The following is a 21,167-nucleotide window of genomic DNA, read 5'->3' as shown; positions in this document are numbered from 1 at the left end:
TTACCTCTTTGGTGCAGTGTTTATCATGCATATACCAAAATACTTCAGGTTTACAAGGAAATAGTTTGTGAAATAACACAAAAACCTACAATGCAACTATAAGATTGTACCTGTAGGTTTTTGGTGAAAATTCATACTTGTTTTACAGTAATTATACACAACACTTGTGTTCCTTATACCTTGTATGTGTTTCTTGTGTACTAAATCAATGCAGTCTTAGCTCATCGCACAAATGCAAACCTTATTGTTGACTAGACATATAGGTATACTACACCTCACTTATGTTATTATTCTGAAACCTCACTAACACTAAATGGATTACTAAGGTCTCTACGTCTTTACTTATGTATCAGTTCGTGATTAACTTGAGAATACTTAATCGTTTTCCAAAAATTTGGACACTTCGAATGTTAAGTTTTTTGGTTTTAATAACGAATTATTTTCACTAAAATATATGCTACAGACTAAAATATAACTTATTAAGTAACTAACCAACTAAATAGCAATATAATTTAAGACTAAAAAGTATGTAATATTAATAAATAAAATTACTAAAATGTAAACTATTCAGTAAAAGCTACTCGTTGGTTGGTGTTTATTGAATTGCTGTATTTGACGTAAAAGCAAGCGAGCTTATGTCAGAAGTGTTGTCATGATACCAAATGATACGAAATTATTACTCAGTTAACAATGGAGAAGTGAGTTTTGTGTCACGTGACCACTGACTGGCTGGAAAATAGAGGTCATGGTACCAAAATGCGAGCCAGTCAGTATTCTGGCTGGCTTTAAGAGCACATGATAGAGGCCCAGGTGTTTGTAATTACAATTTTTCAAGTTGAATATACAATGATAATATAATCATTTTGTCCACTTTTAGCGGTATTAGTATTAGTGTAGTATTAGTGTTGGACAAGGCAACAAGAAAATATTACACGTTTGTGTAATATTTTTTTGTTATTCGTGTCAATATTAATATGAAAGAAACTTAATTATTTCAAAAGTTGTTATAATTTCGTACATTCTAGGGCTAACTGGTTGCAATAGTAATAAGGGCCTTTTTCACCACTTCCTGATAAGGCTATCCATCACTTAACTTGACAGATGAAGTATAAAAAATCTGTCAAAAAAGTTGTGAATAACCTATTCGGCACTTTATCGGAAAGTGGTGAAACAGGCCCTAATAGTTGTTAAAGACTGTACAATCCAGGAAGAATCAAATTGCTTTACATGATCGTCTGTAAAATCAATAATTAATGAAAAACTGAATTCAAACGCAAACTTCAGGACTAACACTAGTGACTATGTAACTCAAAAACACGATAGCATAAAATTTTCTCGATAGAAAAAAATTGCGAAGTTGCTTTCAAATCACTTATATTTAACACGTTAAACTGCTAGTATTCGAGTAATACATTAAAATAAAGCTTGAAACTTTTTAGTGTAATTACTTTATAGATAAAGCAGGGATTATCTTACATATTTTTTTAATAACTTATTAGTAGATATCCTTTAAAAAAAAAGAATACCTATAACTGCCCGCTAACTTGGCGATGATTCCGCGTCGTCCTTTTTCACCTGGCATATGAAAGACGGGCGTGAGTGTGAAGAGAGAAGGACGATGTTTGATTTTTTGGGTTGGTCGCCCTCTTAAGTGCTTCACACTCACAACCTTTTCTAATTGCGAAAGTATGTCTGTCTGTTTGTAACATCTTCACGAAAAAACCGCTGAACTAATTGTAATTAGATATGCATATACTTTGAGTCCCAAAAAAAGAGATAGGATGGTTATTGTTTTAAAAAATGCACGATTCCTGTAAGATAAACGACTTGTCGTGAAATATAGTAGTAGAGTAGAGAAATATTTATGACGAGATTAATTATAGTATCTAATAAAAATAAAGTTTTAGAAATCGCCAGCCCTATGATATTCCCTTCTGAATAGAAATAGTTTCGGGAAAATTACTCCCGACCCCTGGATCAGGATGAATTTTGATTTCGCTTTTTCCATCCAACCTATGGCGGATTATTTAAAAGTGAAATAGCTTTCCTCTTTGTACTTATTTTGTTGCTTATCGAACTTCAAGGTATATTATACTTTTTCCAATTCCAGATACTGCTACGAGAAATTGGAATTTTTCCATATTTTTCTATTTCGCTGTAACTAGAAGGAATTTTATACGGAAAAAGTGAATTGCTAAATGTAATCTAAGTTTTCTTTTTTCTTGTTTCATAATTTTAACTGAATAATCAAGTTTTCATAAAGCTATATTTACATAATAATTCTGTCGGTTGGCTTTTGACGGCTTTATAAGTTCAGCCATAGACTAGCTGAAGAATAGACGTGACGATACATGGAAGCCGATATAACACTGACTGTGTGTTGTTTCGCTGTGTACGTCATTTCGGTTCAGAAAATAAATGTTGGCCGATTCTCAGACCTACTTTTATAGGGTATTATCCAAAATTTAATCAGAATCGAATCAGAAAATTTTGGAAATAAACACCGCGATACGAGAATTTCATGCATAATGTATCATTTACTAGTACTGGGTTAGTAAATAAATAATTTCAAAGCTAATAATAAACAAGTAAATAATTAATTTTAAGGTCGATCTACTAAAGCTTGCAATTATTATGTTATTACTTATTATTTATGCACATAATAATTAATTGTAATATTATTGTATTGTCAATCTAGCTTTACAATATTTAATTGTTTATTAACAAATAACAGAACTAATGGCGCAAGGGTAAATTCAGACCGCAGACGCGTAGACGCATTTCTAAATTTGTATTGATTTGACAGATTTGAATGACATCTCACGCAAATCAAATCTGCCCAATCCATACAAATTTAGGGTCAATTTACTATAATAGACCGCAACTAAAATATAACTAAACACAATAAATTTGTATGGATTGGACAGATTTCAATAGCGTGAGACGTCTTGCGAATCTGTTAAATCCATATAAATTTAAAAATACAGCTACGCGTCGTGTTGCGGTCTGAATCAACCCTAAGAGCCTGTCCAGATGAGGCGCTTTGCGCGCGTAGTCCATACGCGCGTTTCAATTTCGAGCCTGCCCAGATGAGGCGTTTTGCGCGCGTAGTCCATACGCGCGTTTCAATTTCGAGCCTGCCCAGATGAGGCGTTTTGCGCGCGTTTTACGCGCCTAAAACGCTGGGAAGGATTCAGCAGCCAGTTACAAACATGGACTCGGAAAGAGCAGTTGTGTTGTGGCTTTACTACACACAAATTTTTACTACCTAAAATTTTTTTCTTTTCTTCGGAATCACCTGCTTCACAAAAAATCTCGACGCTTTCTTCCCAGTTCCTGCGTTTTATGACTTTATTGGAATAATCCGAAGATTCCATTTTCCATATGGCCTCTCTTCTTTCAATTTCGCCAATAAAAAGTTCCGTATCGAAGCTATCACGCTTCATCATTTTCACGAAATACCCCCCTCGCAACTGACGCGCGCGTAGTTCTGGACGCTGCAGGCACCCAAGTATCTCGACTCGCGCGTCGCGCGCGCGTTTTGCGGGCGAGTCGAGAGTCTCGCTCATTGCAAGCGTTTTACGCGCGATTTTAAAAACGCGCGTAAGCATCTGGACGCGATATGTAGCTCTAGTATCTCGGGAACGTGCGTAAAATGCGCGGTCGCTCGCTCGCGCGTAAAACGCCTCATCTGGATAGACTCTTAGAAAAGCATCTACGCATCGCGTTTGCAAGACGTCTTATCACTCATGCTCACGAAATCTGTCATGTCATCAATCTGTCAAAAAAAATGAACTAACTAACTAAACCTAAAACGGCAACCGGGTCTGTTATTCATAATCTGTGGCATCAAATATATTCTCGCTCATCCGTCACACACAAAAATATGAGCCGGGGAATAAAAACACAAGCGTTATTGTCTGTTTGGTAGAGAGTTGGCTCGTAAACAAGTAATAAACGTCCCGTATTTCACTGCGAAAGGGTAGCTGCTAGAGAAATAAGAACGTGTAGATCCGACAAGAATCCTTGTTAAAGCCTGTTTTCTGGGGTTTTATGGCGATATCTTTTATTGGCATTGTTGATTGGTTGTATAATTTATTACACAGAATATGTAAGACAATCAAACGCTCTATTGATTTAATAAAGTTGTCTTTAAATCCGCAGAACCTTCCATAACAGTAAGGTTCTGCAGATTTAAATATAAAGTATAAGTTTAAAAGCAAATTATTTTTAGCTAAGATCCCAATTCATAATGAATAGTTGTCAGTTACAATAATATTATTTAACATGTTTTAAGCACTTTTTTTAAATATCGGTAAGCCTTATAAGAATACAGTAAGTACCAGTTCATTTACTATAATTTATTAGATAAAGAATAATGTCTGTTATTAAAGTTCTGTCTGAGAGTTTCATGACTCTATGGTAGGAACTATCGCGGCTGTAAATTCACTTGTAAAAAATATAACGTTAGGTTTATTGTTTCCTTTTAATTTTAATTCGCGCACTGGAACATAGTTTTTACAATTTTCAAAATATTTGCTGTTTCATACCCACGACCGACTGCTGTCAGGATAGAGGTACTTAGTCAAATATAAATGACTAGATGTCCCGCGCGGCTTCGCCCGCGTAAATTAGGAATTTTACGGAAACCGTACATTTTCCCATTAAAAATTGCTTATGTCCCTACTCCCTTCACTTGGTATACTCTATATCTGTGCCAAATATTGCCATTGCTCCAGTAGTTCGTAATTTCTAATATTTCCCCGTTTTTCCCACATTTTCCTGAGTTTCTTCGGTCGTTTTAGTCTTAGCGTGATAATAAGCTTACTGATAAATGAGCTACCTAACACTGAAATAAGTTTTTAAATCGGACCTGTAGTTTCTAAATCCTAAGATTATAATATTAGTTTATAATATTAGGTAGGTACTTATAGATGTTTTTTAATTATCGCTTGACAAACTCGAGTCTCGATCTAAAAGACTATGAAAAGTACCAATAACAGGGTCATTATAGACTCATAAGTCATTACCATGGGACGATGCATGGTATAATATGGTAGTGATGATGATGATGATGAATGTAATTTGCATAGTAGCATATGATTTCCGTTCTTAAAACAACGCCGAAACTCCCAAAATCTATAAAGAATCAAAAGTTCTCTCAGCACCTACCGAACCACGGTATACCAGGTATAACTTGGTGCTAAATCTTACTTGTTGGTAGCATATGCTTAGAATACTTCTCACGAAACGTCACCACATGTTTCTCTACAAATTTTGAGGAGTTCCCTCGATTACTTATGGATCCTTCATCAGATCACCACTCTTGTGAATATGAGACCAAATTGGGATGATGCGCTATATACCAAAAGAAAAATTTTGAAAATTGGTTAACAAACGGCGGAGTAATCGTTGAACATAAGAAAACGAACATGACGACTCCCCCATTTTGAATATCGGTTAAAATTGTAGCCTATGTGTTATTCTGATGTATAAGCTATATTATTGTATAGTTTCATTAAAATCCGTTCAGCAGTTTTTGCGTGAAAGAGTAACAAACATCCATACATCCAAACAAACTTTCGCCTTTATAATATTAGTAGGATTACTTTTTTCTAAACCATTGGATAGGTATAATGGAAATAGAATGTTTTTACTTAAGTTCCTTTACCATCGTTTTGTACGGTTAATACGCTACATTTAAATTGGTCGTATTATTGCCACTAACATTTAATTACATCTACACAAAATCACCTATTCTGTGGCAACAACTTTAACATTATGGTTTCGAGTTTATGGTCTTAATTAACAAACTTGTAAGCAATTTAAGCCACTGCAACCCCAAACGCTCAAGGGATACAAATCTTTCACTTTACCCCTGCGTGCCCCTGTGCCCCTGTGTGCCCCTGCAGGGACATTTATCTGTCGAGGCCGGAAGGTAAACATCCTGTCTGCACCCGTATATTGCCCCTCCAGTTTTTATGTTTCCTACCTCGGAGGGTTCATATTTTATTGCTAACGCGAAATCTCTTCAAGGTTTATGTCGTGGAAGCTTAAGTTTTAAGTGTTTCAAGTACAAACTGCCACTTAAAAATGTAAGTGCAATCTTTAAAGACCCGAGACGCTGTCTGGGATTGGTTTTAACTTTTGTCCATTCAACGACAAATGCAGACATACAAAACTTGTCTTTTGTCTTTCTTAAACTATCGCGGCCATGTTGCCATGCCAAAACATATTTTGTAGGTCTATCTTTAAAGAAAAAAGATACATTTTATGTACTAAATAAAGCTATAGAAAAAAATAGCAAAAATAAAATGCGTATTATTGTCTAGCATATTATTTCTTAGCGACTGCATAAAAGTCAAAACAATTTCCACTAAAATATTCCAATCGTCAAGAATATAAATCTGATTCGTCAAAAACTGAGAATCATAAAAAATCATAGCCCATAGAATTTGAAATGGAAATGAAATGTTTGTAAAAACATAAAACGAATTGAATTACTCAGCGTAGTTGGAGAGGAAAGCTCATTTCCGGACGTGGTCTTTGTCGGGGTTTGGTGGACTCTAAAGGGATTTGACAAGGATTTTTTTGACAAATATAATCAAATATTGTTGAGATTTTTTTAATTAAAAAGAAGTAAAAAAAAACATTTGATTGATGATACAACACAAGCATAAAATATCTTTTCCATGTACCAAAGCCGCTATCATATTATTATTATCATTTATTATTGTTATTGAGGATAAATTAAAAATTATTATTATATTCTTTTTATTTATTTTGATTTTATTTGTTTCTTAAAGTTAATAATTGTGATGTATATTTTGTTGGCATATAATATAACTTTTTAAATGTTTTGAATTTAAGAACGCTAATGTTTTTTTTAACATTCAATATTTAGAAAAAGTTAATAAAAGGTTAGTCAAAACTGAACTAAGCTTAGGTTAGGTCGATTTTTAAGCCTTTGAGATTTGGTCGATTAAAAAAATTGCCACAGCTCCTTATATTTCTCCCAATTTTCTACCAATTTTATATCAAACCTGGATAAAAAAAAGCCACAACTCCTTATCATCAGACAAATTCGTGCCGAAGCAACGACTAGACGCTTAGAATATCTTGTCGAGTTTTGTTTTTTTTGGAAAATATTGTAAATGTTATTCGTTATCCCCCTATTGGTATAGAAAATGGCGTCTCCATATTTATTGTACGATATTGTTGTGACAGAAGATAGTCTCGATGTAGACTGTAGAAAATGTTAGAGCTCACGAGACTTTATTTAGGGACTAGATGACGCCCTGAACTCTATTACGCCAAAATTTCGGGATACAATATCCTACGTCTCTTCACTGGACTCTAGTATCTATAGAATAGAAGTATCTACTTATCTACTTTCAGCAAAATCGGTTCGGCGATTTAGGCGTGAAGCGATAACAGAAAGACAGACAGACAGACACTTTCGATAGACTAATAGGAAAACAGCCCCAGATGAGGCTTACAATAATTATAATGACGTCATGCTTTCTTGAACTGAAAACTACTTTAGTGGCGTAAATGCACTTTTTGGGATTAGTAAAAAATACTCGCCACTCGGGTTACATAATAATTATTATTACAGCGAAAATTCGAAAAACGAAGGAAAAGCAGACAGGAGAGGAATTATTAGCGATGTCTCCTTTCCTTCTACCTAACGGAGAAAATATGTGATAATTAATTATCATGCTGTCGTCTTGTCAAAAAGTCTTCATTTATGTCGGCACTCCCGGTGTGTATTTTTTTTTTATTGTTTATAATATCTATTTTATCTTTGCTCTCTGGTCATAGGTCATGCGTGGAAACACATGGATCTGCCGGATAACACTGAAAAGTTTGAGAAGAACTCGACTGGATACTTCGTAAGCACCATCGTCAGCAAGCAAGAATGTTTTGTTATAAAATATAGAAAGAAATTAGTATTGTAAATTACATATTTCTTTAAGACATTTAAAGAAAAATTCATTAAATTATTTTTAAATCCTTCTGTTTAATCGAAAATACAAACCAAATACAGGATAAACATACTCAAAATAACGTACAGCATAATTTTTCAAAGTTTTACACCACTCAGAGGGATTTAATTATTAAACTTTAATTGAAGAAATAGTTTTTCCCTGTCCCTTATAGTAAAGCTTAGAACAAACCTACGCGTCAGTGACGGAGCGTCAAGTTGCGTCAAGTTGTCAAATGTGTTTTTTATTAACACATTTGACAACTTGACGCTCCGCTTCGCAGTTGCCTGGTCGCGTAGGTTTGGCCTAAGCTTTATAGTATTAGTATGTCCCTTATATTTCCTGTCATACATACTCTTCATTAACTCAAAGTTAAGTAGTCATTAAAAGTCTCTGTATGCGTCCGTTAGAGTGTAAAATATACAGGATCAAAGTGTACCTACATCAAATAATATTTCAATCGGGCAGCGCCATGGGAAAAATGTAGTATACATCATAAATCACATAAAACAATTTACGCCATTAACATAATGAACACTAATATGAAACAATAAACCATTTTGATATAATGCAATCATAAATAATTAGGTTAAATTATATTTAAATGAGTTTATTTTCACTCTAATGATAGTTACGCCCGAGGCCAGATTTAATCGATTTTATATAGACGTAGGTATGTGTATAAAGTGGGAAACTAAAAAATTTAAAAAAATCGTTTTGTGCATGAAATGAGGCTTTATGACGGGGAAATTGTTTTGAAATAAAAATGTGGATTTTATGTACTTGTAGCCAGATGATGACCTACTTCATCATCTGGCTTGTATATAAGTTACAAGATTTTTTTTTAGGGAGGGAAAATAAGTGTTGCCTGTATGTTATAAAATATTTGTGGTGGATTCTAAGGAGTATTATTATGTTTTTAAATTATTGTTTTTTCTATATTAAGACACTATTAAAAATATTTAGTAACAAAACCGTGGATGTTTTAATATATTAGTGATTTGAAGAATATCCACAACAATGTTAGTTATCCACTTCATCGACTTACGTCTTCTATTATGATGGGACATGACCGTGGGCTTCCAAAAATAGTACATAAATCAACCCTTTTTCTTAAGCCGTATTTCGGTTCTAATGTATAGGGTGTTATTATTTGTTAAACCTTTTACTTTACCTCTGGTAAAATTTTCGAAGTAAAAACTTATTTAGGGTGAAGCCAAACGAGCGTAATCTGTGAGTTGTGAGTCGCAGAATTTCGGCTGGCAGAAATTCTGCTGCATTAAGTTTCATACAAAAGTCCTGTTTGATTCACACGAGCTTAATTTTGTGAGTCATGATATTTTGTATGAAACGATAACGGCTTCACCCTTAGTGGCGTTGTGCACTTTAGATAACGGAAAACGGTTAGGCCTGCGTCAAGAGTCAGGACTCACACACAGGACATGACGTGATCTGATCGAAAATTCGTACGAAGCAGGGATAGTAGACCCTCTCTTTCTTTCTCTTTAATATCCCTTCTCTATCGAAAAATTCCTACAAGCGGCTGGAGAAGGCCTTTGTGTCACAGGACTCGCTGAATACCAACCCAGACCACGACGCGCTAACTTTGATTCGATACAAATACAAAAAAAAAACTTGAGAGGTGTCAAGAGACACCCGAATGGAACGAAGTTATTGCTTATTTAAAAAAAAACCTGTACATACATATACACTAAAAAACATATTTAAAAAAAACGCCATCTAGTTGAATACTATCAATGCCCTTTGCCCCTACCATGCAGGTACTAATAAAAAAGTGTCGTTACAACTTTTTCAGTCTGGCGCGATAAGGAACTACCTACGTTCCAATACATCATTGTTGGTACCAGCAAAAAGGCTAGAAATAATAATAATTTACTATGCGGCGAAAGTATTGTAGGTATACTTTGTTGTCACTTCTTCTAGCACTCCCGGTATTCCTTTACGATAAAGGATTTGACAGCGGACGACATAAAGCAATCGCAGACGACGAGTCGTCGCGACACTACTGACATAGTAAAAGCGGCTACAGAACTTTTATAAAATTACTAGCTGTCCCGGCAAACGTTTCTTTGCCATATAAAGTATTTCGCCAGTATTATTTTATTGAAGTGACTATAAGTATGTCACCATGGCAACGTCCATCGCTATCCCGTCGCACAAACAATAGTCGCCGTCATTCTCGAGTTGTAATAATAATTATTATTTATTCAACAAATGCACTTATCAATATAAAAAGTCCCCAGTAGCCGATTCTCAGACCCACTGAATATGCATATAAAATTTGGTTAAAATCAGTAAAGCCGTTTCGGAGCAGTACGCTATCTAACATTGTGACACGAGAATTTTATAAATTAGATGTGACAAAAAATATAACAAAAAAAAATATGACGTTCAACATACAATACCAATTTCGCAAATAACATTTTGATTTGATTTGACACTCATAGTAATGCTGTACCTTTTTCATTAGACAATAATATTATGTTACGCTCACTAATGAAAAGCTTTTCTACATTACACACAATGGGAAATAAGACCGCCCTGTATGTCCGTTCCCTTTTCAAATCCTATAATGTCGGATGTATTGTGATTTGTGAATTTGATTTCGAAAAAACGTACGAAAAGGGACAATGGAGTTAGAATTTACTAAGTTATTGGTAGAAAATGTGATCCTATTTAAGTATATTAAATAGGATATTAAATTTCTGATCTATTATTATATTTTTAGAGTCGTAGTTCTTAGAAAGATTAATTTCCTTGTTGAATTGAAAATATACTTCAATGTTAGTGAAATGTATTAATTAATTAATAGTAAAAATAGCAATTAAAAGCATGAGTTCTCTCTCTGTTTCTTAGGATCTGTTCCACCACATTCCTGATAAGGCTATCCACCACTTAACGTCTTGATAGATAGAGTATGGAGAATCTGTCAAAAAGTTGTGGATAGCCTATCCGGCACTTTATCAGAAACTGGTGAAACAGGCCCTAAAGTCTCACAAATAAGTTGCAACAAAAGATACAGTTAATTCAGTTAATTTTGGAAGAGTCACGATTCGGCAGACTTCTTTTGGAGATATTGAAACTGAATTACACCATATCGGTTGGCTCAAATAGGAATTTAAACTGTAGAAGTCTCGTTAGAATATAATAGTTAGAAGTTAGTTATCATAGATTTTAGTGACTGTTTTCGCTTTACTCCTTTATTCTTATTTTCGCCGGGTTTATTCCTGAACCGATGGCGGGTTAACAAATAGGATAATTTTGTAAACATTTATTTTTATTTTTATCAGAGATAAAGCACTTATTTTTCTTTCTCTTGTAATAGGCATAGTAAAAGAAGGGGGAAGTAAGTTATCTTCATACAAAGGCACCGCGCGCGGCTTGTATGTGTGCGCCATAGTATCAATGCGTCGCCACGTACGGCACACAACAAAATCTCGGCCAGTTTTAGAGGCTGGTACCGCCGAGATTTTGTTGTGTGCCGTACGTGGCGACGCATTGATAGGATGTATATGATGTAATAGGTCTTGAAGACAAGTTGATGATGATCAATTTTACAATAAAATTAACCATTCCGAGTAAATACCGTCTTTACATACATTAACAATAACGATATCGTGGGATCGCTGGTTCGACGATATCGTCTCATTCGTATGCCGCCCCTGTTTCATTAACATTGCTCACATTTGGGATCGTTTGTGTTCAGCGCCAATTACACCACCCTGCCGGCAGTTAGACGCATGGCTGCTTTTGCAGATTTATGATAATGAAATGTGTTGAGCCTAAAAAATTCTAAATCTATAATAAGTGGGTGCTGTCACAAATTATAACGATATGTCGCCAGCAAAAAAAGGACTAGATCAGATAGATAGAGAACGTTTTAGTCTCAGATATAATATTATGCAGTTGTTCTCATTCGAAAGAAAATTAGTTGTTTCTTATGAAAGGTTTACTCGGTCTGACTCCTCGTTACAACACCTCTCCTCGTTACACTCCTCGAACACCTTAACTAGGTATATTATCCTAGAGAGAATATTATAATCTTGTACCTTCATAATACAAATGCATCCAGTAAGGCATCACTTTTGCATTTCTCACCTTTTTCTACTCTAATTTTAATGTTATTTTTATTTCAACTATATTTTTATCAATTATCACTATAGGCTATTTAGCCATAGATAACTTATGTACCTATTTAGGTACTTATGTCTTAAAGAACATGCAGATCGGCGCGTGTGACAGAGTCTTATTCTGTAATTAGCAAAGTGCTAATCTAATGTCGTGTATGAACACGATTATTCTGTAGCACACCCATTTTATTTGTTAATATTACAAATGTTATTTGATGGGGCGGGATTTGTATAATGATGTAGCGAAAAGAATTTTAATTTTTACGTTTGTTGACAATATCATCATTTTTCTATACCATAAAATAAATATTAAAGACTACATTCTATGTTAATGATCTATTGTAAAGAATATATCCATAGTAGCATATTGTGTAGCATTTTTGTCTGTTTTTCTTCATATTAAAGCTTAAGCCAAACCTACGCGTCAGTGACGGAGCGTCAAGTTGTCAAATGTGTTTTTTATACAAAAAACACACATTTGACAACTTGACGCAACTTGACGCTCCGTCACTGACGCGTAGGTTTGGCCTTAGCTTTAAACTACAATCATTTGGATGATCGCTGTGTAGATACTTTCAACCCCGGAAAAATAGTTTATATTATAAACAGAAAAAAACGGTTTTCGCTAGATAATAAACATCTAACGTAACTAGATACTATTTGGGCAAAATTTAGAACATAGTTTTGAGCTATTCCAATTTATTAGTTGTACATTTCATAGATTTATCACGAGGTTAAACCTCAGTTAAGCTCACAATCAGCGCCTAACCGAAAACGGCTAACGAACTGGTTAACGCCACTTCTTAATTAGTGACTACGGTTTTATTGTTTTGTTGCCTTCTTTCATTGTTTTTACGTCGCTTTTCGTTGTTTTATTGTTCGTACAAAATACGTAATTATGGATGTCAGTCGCAGATATGGGAAAGAAAAGTTTTCAGACCCAGAGGGCCGTACCATTTAAACATTTAATGATATTTCTCAATGTGATTATAATATTTTAACAATTAAATTATGTTTTTAAAATTATAAATGACTTTGTAAGTATGTGAATTTTGCTTGACTTTTGAAATGTCTCAGGAAAAGCCTGAGTTATTTCAAAAGTAGCTTCATATTATAGTGTCCTATTTAAGACACTGCATAAATAACATTTTAATGAGGATTTACATGTAGTAATAGTATATATAGAACGTTTACTAATTTCATAACGCATACCATAACTGAAATATTTGTGCTAAAGTATTTAATCAGGATTATACCAAAACTAAACTGCAAAACATTACAGCTAAAAATTAAACTATTCCGAAGTGAATTCTCCAAATTCTCCGAATCAACCCCATGGTGACACGTCACCTGGTAACGATATGTCGATCCGAAAGAACCGACCACCGTAACCGAATTCGACATTATTGTCTGTCACTCCGTTTCCGGTTGCGAGTTGACACGAGTGCGACAATCTTCACGCTTGAGAGATGGCGTGGCCACGAGATCCAGCGGTTACGATGGTGATGTATGTAGCGTTTTCACAAGAAAATATCAATTGCATTTATCATGCACTCAACGTTTCCACGTTGAGTGCATGATTAATGCATTGACATTTTTTATTTTATAATATAACGAGCTTTTGCCCGCGGCTTCGCTCGCGTTAAGAAGTATTATTATATACAAACTTTCATCCCCTATTTTAAACCCTTGGAGGTAGAATTGATCAAAATCCTTTCTTAGCGGATGCCTATGTCATATCATCTACGTGCATGTCAAATTTCAGCCCGATCCGTCCAGTGGTTTGGGCTGTGCGTTGATAGATCACCATGTCAGTCAGTCACCTTTGAGTTTTATATATATGTCGTAGGATGATTTGATAAATCCGTGTTTTCGCGAAATCCCTAGAATTTTCGCGAAGATTCGATTTATCAAATCATCCTACGATGTCGTAGGATGATTTGATAAATCGTCCACAAGGATCGCTTGTATGCGATCCTTGTGGACGCTTGTATGCGATCCGGTGTAGTGTCGGTTTTTGGCCACAGATCAAAGGGGGCTTGCTTGGATGTACGTAATACACTGACGCATTCATAGGCGTGTAATCGACTTCCAAATGCCAAGCGAGATTTGTGGACGCTTGTGCCTTGTGGATGCTTGCCAAGCCTTGACAAGCATGGAAACGCAACATTACAATATAACGATCGAATAGTCGCAGCTAATCACTAGCCCTTAATTTTGGGTCATTGAGGGGGGCCGCATAAGTAGCACAGTCTGAATAAAAGTAACTCAACTTTACGTAGTAATATAATATTATAATAGTGAAGTAGAAATAATATAATATTATAAAAGTATATTTCTATTTGTTACAGGGCTGCTAAATTTGTGCTATGCTAGCAGCTATGTACTAGCATAGATTGCACAAAACAAATTCAGCAGGTTTTTAAACCTGCGCTTTGAATAAATTTTTGCGGTTTTGCACAGTTACACAGTTTTTGAAAATCGACTTTATAACAATTATATAAAGTCGATTTTCAAAAACTGTGTGTTACTTCCTAAAATGTGCACCATTATAACGTTATTGGATTAAACGCGTCGCTGCGTTATTTTCAAAGTCGTAGTCGCTGCGGCTCGTGGCCCCTAGATACAGAACGAATCAGTAAACATCCATGAAAAATTCAATTTCCTTCTTATTGTTTGTTATTTCTTTATTACGGTCCCAATTACCGTTCCTTCGTATTGATTTGATGAATTTTCCGTTCGAATAATCTCGATATTTACACTGAGATGTTGACGTTTGTTTGATACTGCTAAATAGGATTGTAAATCGTTCTTGAACATTTTGATACATCATACTCTCACTCAAAGAATTCTGAAAAATAAGCCTCGAGAAGGGAATATCTCTTTAGAATTTTTACTCTCTTACTAATAAAAATTTTTACGCAGAGAATTCATGGTCCGGTGTCGGTACTCATGGGTCAGACACAGAAAAGTAGCCCTTTATCCGTTCTCCGTTCTTAAAATATTTTTATCAGCAAGGAGGTTACTGTTTATTTTAATTCAGTCGCAAATGTCTGAGTCCCATAAAAAGGTTTGCACTAAGGTTTATTTTAGCAAGTTCCTTACCTCAGAAGTCCTTGGGGACTCAAGTCTCAAAAAGGTGTTCTTGAGACATATTATAATAGAAAACTTTTTTGTCAGAAATAGGAACCCACGACCCCAAAGTGAGTAAAAAAGGTACGCGATGGATTGTCAAACTTAATTCAGCGTGCGTCTCGTTTTGGTCCAATTATTCGTATTATTTTCGTGGAGTTATGAAAAATTCCTGAACCCCGACCCCTGCTATTGAATTCTGGACAAAGCGTACGGTTCCAAGGGATATTAGCATTTATCATATTAGATTAAGTGTCATTTTACCGTGATAGGAAGCTGCTATTCAAATGTTTTTGTTTGAAGATTAACACGAGTTCAATTATGTTTAAATTTTGAAATTGGAATTATTTTTAAGCAGTGAAAAGGTTTATTATTTATACATTACTTATATAAAGTTTTTAAGTACTGACATATTTCGTAAATGATTATGATCAGAAAACTTATGTGCATAACAACAATTCAACAAACACAACAAAAAACTTTAAAGTTGTTCTACGGTAAACGTGATTAAAAGTTAAAAAAATGTATAAATGACATCGCAAACTATCGCCAACATGTAAACAAGCTAATAACTTCACACGTCGCGGTAAAAACAAGTGTCACTAACGAGGACAAGTTTTAATTGCCCCAAGCTATACCGCGATTGGGGCACTGAAATATTGTTGGTAATTTTTAGGGTTCAGGGGGTGAGCCAAGATATTTTCTTCATCGCTTCTTAAAATCGCCGACCAAAATGTTACACATGTTAATAATGTGACACATTATGTGAATTCCATGCATTTTGGTCGGCGATTATTAAGACGAGTCGAACGCCAACGTCATATTGACGAAATCTTATGTCAATTCCATACATTTTGATCGGCGATTCTATAACGAAGCGTTAACGAAAAAGTTTGCTAAAAGTCTTGTTGTTTACTAATACTAATTAAGGCGCTGCAAATACCTGTACGTTACCTACTAAGGATCATTTCTAGAAGTTACAAATCTAAATCACAGAAAAATATGTTATTTTTTGGGACATTTCCAGTGTTTCAAATACAGTTTAGTTTAGTTAAAAAGGTAACACAATATTATAATATTAATTATTATTATTATTATATACTTTCAACGATTCCTATCAGAATTCGAGTCCGTTACACATTTCATTAAAAATAAAACTGTAAGTTGTATGAAGAACTTCCATTTTATATACCGCTTAATTTCAATTAGATTTTCTTTGGGAAAAAATCCTCGAACTTTCGCGAAGTTTTCCCCAAAGTTTCGGTCTCGTTAAGGCTTTAAATTGCGTTTTTTTTTTTTGTTGTTGTGGTGTAACAATCTCGGTCCGCATAAATTTCGGGATAAGTTTGATCTTAATAATTTTCTTTTCGTTCGTAATCACGGCTTAAACACCCAAAAGTTTGGTGAAAATTTCATTTGAGATAAAATATAACACTATTATGAAGATTACTTTCGTGAAATATTGCGAATGGAATAAGTTGAAGAGAAAACGCCCAAAAGAACATAATAATACCTAATTTAAACGTTACAAAGATCACTAATTATTAAATGATTAAAAATATTTTAAGATTATACAAAGACAAAAGAATATCATACTTAGGAAAAAATATTAAGAAACTTGACTACCGGTGTTACACTTTTTTACGTTACGCTGTTATGTAAAAATTCGTTAATCGCTCTGTCTGTCTGTTACCTCATTACGCCCAAACCACTGAACCAATTTTACTGAAATTTGATTTGGAGATACTTTGAGTCCCGGGAAAGGACACAGGATACTTTTTATCCTGAAAAAAATGTACGGTTGCCGTGCAGTTCAACATATATAACATAAATAATTATGACTACAACAGCTACAGTGTTGTAGCTGTTGTAGTCATAATTATTTATTGTTTATCCCTGCATGTTATGTTGTAAAGTCACTCTTTGGCCCCTGCAGAATACCAGTGCAGCAGGCTTGTTTGCTGCGTATAGCTGAGCTGGGGCCAATTTTTGACATCACATAAAATATACCTATAATTATAATTGTACATAGCTTAAGTCCTTTTTACTTTTTATTTTCTATTCTGTATATGTTGTGTGTTGGAAAAAATAAACGTATTCTATTCTATATTTTCCCGATACATGATTCCTCCACCCTCTACGTCCAAGTCAATAACGGCAACTTTTGTCTATGGTCGTGAGTAATGTGTTTACTGTGGTCAGCCTCCCCGAGTCTCCCCACACGACTTTGACTAATGCGTTCTGTGGTCGGCCATTGGAACTGCATCCCCATCAATCACAGCATAACGATTATGAAAAACTCCGATATCATAGTCATGGTAGAGATTAGATATCAATTTTATATAACGTAAGAAAGAAGATCTAAAATATTAGGCTCTATTTATATTATGCGTCCGCACGAACGAGCGGCTTAGCCGCTACACTGCGATATCACAAGCAATTGCGACGGCGCCGCGGTATAGCGGCCAAATCGCTAGTTCGGATGCATAATCGAGCCTGATGGAATATCTAAATATACAAATTTAAAGCAGGGGTTTTATTTTATTTATTTTATTTTATTTTATTTTATTTTATTTTATTGGGAAAACTTACAGCACATAATTATAATGGTAATGATACAAATTATATAACGATATGCCAATAACAAGTTTTCGCTGGTAAGAAATAAATTTAAGCTAAAATTAACATTTCAAACATAAAGTCCTGACGAGATACAAATCACTTACTTACTTAATAAGTACTTACATGAATTGAGGTAATCTAAAATCAATTAAAATGTAAATTACTATTTAAGCAAACTACCAAATTTGTTAAATTTTATATAACACGAAATGGTTGAGAGATTAAAAATTGTTAGCTAATGAAGCAAATAGTACTCAATATAAAAATAATTATACATAATTAAACATAATTAAACACACAGCAGATGGTACGATCCTTTAGTATTTTACTTTTACGATAAAAAAAAATCAATAAAAGTAATTCAATACACAAATTTTATTTATTTTACTTAAAGAACGTATCAGCCATAAGCTTTCTAATTTTATTTGGTTTTAGGGAGAACATGTCTTCAAGTGGATGGGCAATTAAAAATCTGTTAAAATGTGAACTAGACCTAAGTATAAAAGAATTTTTACGGTAGTATGTGTTGTAAGGTGTAACATAAAGGGGCATAAAATGACGAGCGTTTCTACGGGGAATATTAATATTAAATCTATTAAGTAAATCTGGGGAATCTATTTTATTATTTAGAACTTTACATAAATAAGTCAGGTCAGCTATATGTCTCCGGTGGTACAAGGGGAGAAAATGAAACTTTTTGCACCTGGCATCATAATCATTTAGAAAATGGTTGCACTTAAATTGAATAAATCTGAGAAACCGTTTTTGTATGGACTCAATTCTATCGATATATATGTTGTAAGCAGGGTTCCACAACTCCGAACAATACTCTAAAATACTACGAACATACGCACAATATAGTATTTTTACTACTTTGACAGATTGAAAATTTTTACACGACCTTATGACAAATCCCAGGGCTTTTGAGGCTTTTTTAATAATATAGTCGATGTGCTCATCAAAGATCAATTTTGAGTCTACAATAACTCCAAGATCCCTTATGGATTTCTTGATATCGAGGACCTTGTTCTTAAGTTCATAATTATATTTAATTAAATTTAGTTTACGACTAAAGTTGACGACAAAGCATTTAGATACATTAAGATCCAACTTATTAAGTACACAGTAGTCACTAAATCTATTTAAGTCCTCTTGTAAAAGGTGACAATCATTAAGCGAAGCTATATTTTTCAATATTTTTGTGTCATCGGCGTACAAAAAGAAATAAGAATGACGAAAACAGGAGGAAATATCATTGACGAATATAGCAAAAAGTAAAGGTCCTAACAGGGAGCCTTGAGGAACACCAGAAGGTACGAATATCCACCTAGAAATGAACCCGTTAATAGCAACGGCTTGGGACCTATTACAAATATACGATGAGAACCATCGAAGAAGGTTTCCGTGTATACCCGCATAAGCCAACTTTTTGAGCAGGATACAATGATCAATACGATCGAAGGCTTTGCTAAAGTCGGTGAATATCAAATCCACCTGAACCCCTGAGTCCATGCCCGAGCTGACATGGTCGTAAGTTAGAAGAAGATTAGAGGTTGTTGAGCGCCCTTTTAGAAACCCATGCTGCTCTTGTATAAACCAGCCTTTAAGAGCAGAAAAAACTTGTTTATGCACAATACTTTCAAAGAGTTTAGCGAAAATACAAAGTTTTGAAATCGGCCTGTAGTTCTGGATATTTCCCTTGTCTCCTCCCTTATGAACAGGTGTTATAAACGCTGTCTTCCAAAAACTCGGCACATATCCTTCCTTTAATGATCTCGAAAAAAGTATGGCGAGGGGGATAACCAAACTAGAGGCGCACTCAACAATTAGTAGAGGTGGAATATCATCTGGCCCAGCACCTTTATGTAAGTCAACCGACTTTAGCAGCCTTAATAATTCGTCATGATCTATCCTTACGTCCCCTACGGAGCTGTGATGCAAAGTGTGCTCTTCGGTATGTGAGCCACTAGGCGTGGTATGAGAATCCAGAAAGTTTGCGTGAAAGTAAGTTGCAAACAAGTTGCAAATTTTTTCGCCGTCATTTGCTACTTGCCCTTCGTAGCGCATCGTAGAAGGAAACATGGACGGGGTTTTGCGGTTGCCCTTAATAAAATTCCAGAAGAGTTTGGGATTACTGACTAAAGAGTTCTCCATGTTACGTATATAAGAATCATAGCACGCGCGTTCCAATGATTTTGCTCTGCTCCTAAGTAGAGAGAATGTAATGTAGTCACTGTGATTCCCATATAGTTTAAATTTACGGTGGTATTTGCGTTTCTCTCTTAAGACTTTCTTAAGAGCCGAATCATACCACGGTGGATAACTGTTCGGAGAGATAATTTTATGTGGTATATATGTGTTCCGGAGGTCATAAATAACATCATAAAAATACTTTACAGCATCATCCAAACTCTTAACACTGAGGCATTCATACCAGTCCACTTTATTTAAGGAAGAGCAAATTAGGTCAAACTTACCACGATTGTAAAAATATTTTACACGGGTTTTTGATTCCAGATTACTTTCCAAACCCTGTGTAAGCTCAATACATAAAGACCGGTGGTGCGGCAAGTCATCTGGGACCAATGGGTCCTCGCAAGCAGTAACAGTCAGTTCACAATTAGTGAAAACTAAATCCAAGAGTCGGTTGTTGTGATTGCGAACCTGGCTGCGTTGTGTGAGATCGCATTGGGCCAGGGTATCAAGGAAATCAATGTGGCTCCTAGTGAGTGATCTACCTGGAATAATATGGTGCCCCCCTTGATCATCCCAGTCTATAAACGGGAGGTTGAAATCTCCTGAAATCACAAAGGTATCATTTGGACAATTATTAATTATATTAAAAAGGTTATTGGAAAAAGATTCAAGCTGAACATTACAACTATTTCCTTCATTTTGATTGCATAGATAGAGAACGCCCAAATGAATGGTATCAAGAGATTTATCTCTAGTAGTTATGGACACCCAGAGGTCCTCAGCTGTGGTATGCCATTCAGGACGGCCCGTAGCTTCAAACTCCCGGCGAACCGCTAATAGGACACCGCCCCCTAATGATTGTTTGGTTAGAGAGTAATCTCTATCCCCTGGGAGGGGTTCCCAAACTTATTTTGTCTACTGCCCACTTAGAGAACAAATTATGTTTGAGCGCCCCAATTGTTTCAATTTAAAATGCATTCAGATGAAATAAATCACCCCCAAGCCTCTACACAACGCCCCCATTTTTTTTCTAGGTCCCACCGCACCCCCCTTTAGACCTTCAGCGCCCACAAGGGGA

The 21,167-nt window shown here is 35.0% G+C and overlaps 1 long non-coding RNA gene across 1 annotated transcript; it reads left to right on the top strand.

Annotated features, from left to right (window-relative positions):
- Nucleotides 1-4,504: 4,504 nt before the first annotated feature.
- On the top strand, nt 4,505-7,982 carry LOC121733276. The gene is made up of 2 exons (XR_006036538.1): nt 4,505-4,577; nt 7,825-7,982. It is a non-coding gene; the product is annotated as an uncharacterized LOC121733276 (long non-coding RNA).
- Nucleotides 7,983-21,167: the final 13,185 nt, after the last annotated feature.

The sequence above is a fragment of the Aricia agestis genome, chromosome 13, assembly GCF_905147365.1.
Source record: "Aricia agestis chromosome 13, ilAriAges1.1, whole genome shotgun sequence".
In the NCBI taxonomy this organism is placed as follows: Eukaryota; Metazoa; Arthropoda; class Insecta; order Lepidoptera; family Lycaenidae; genus Aricia; species Aricia agestis.
This window is presented reverse-complemented; position numbering and strand designations above follow the sequence as displayed.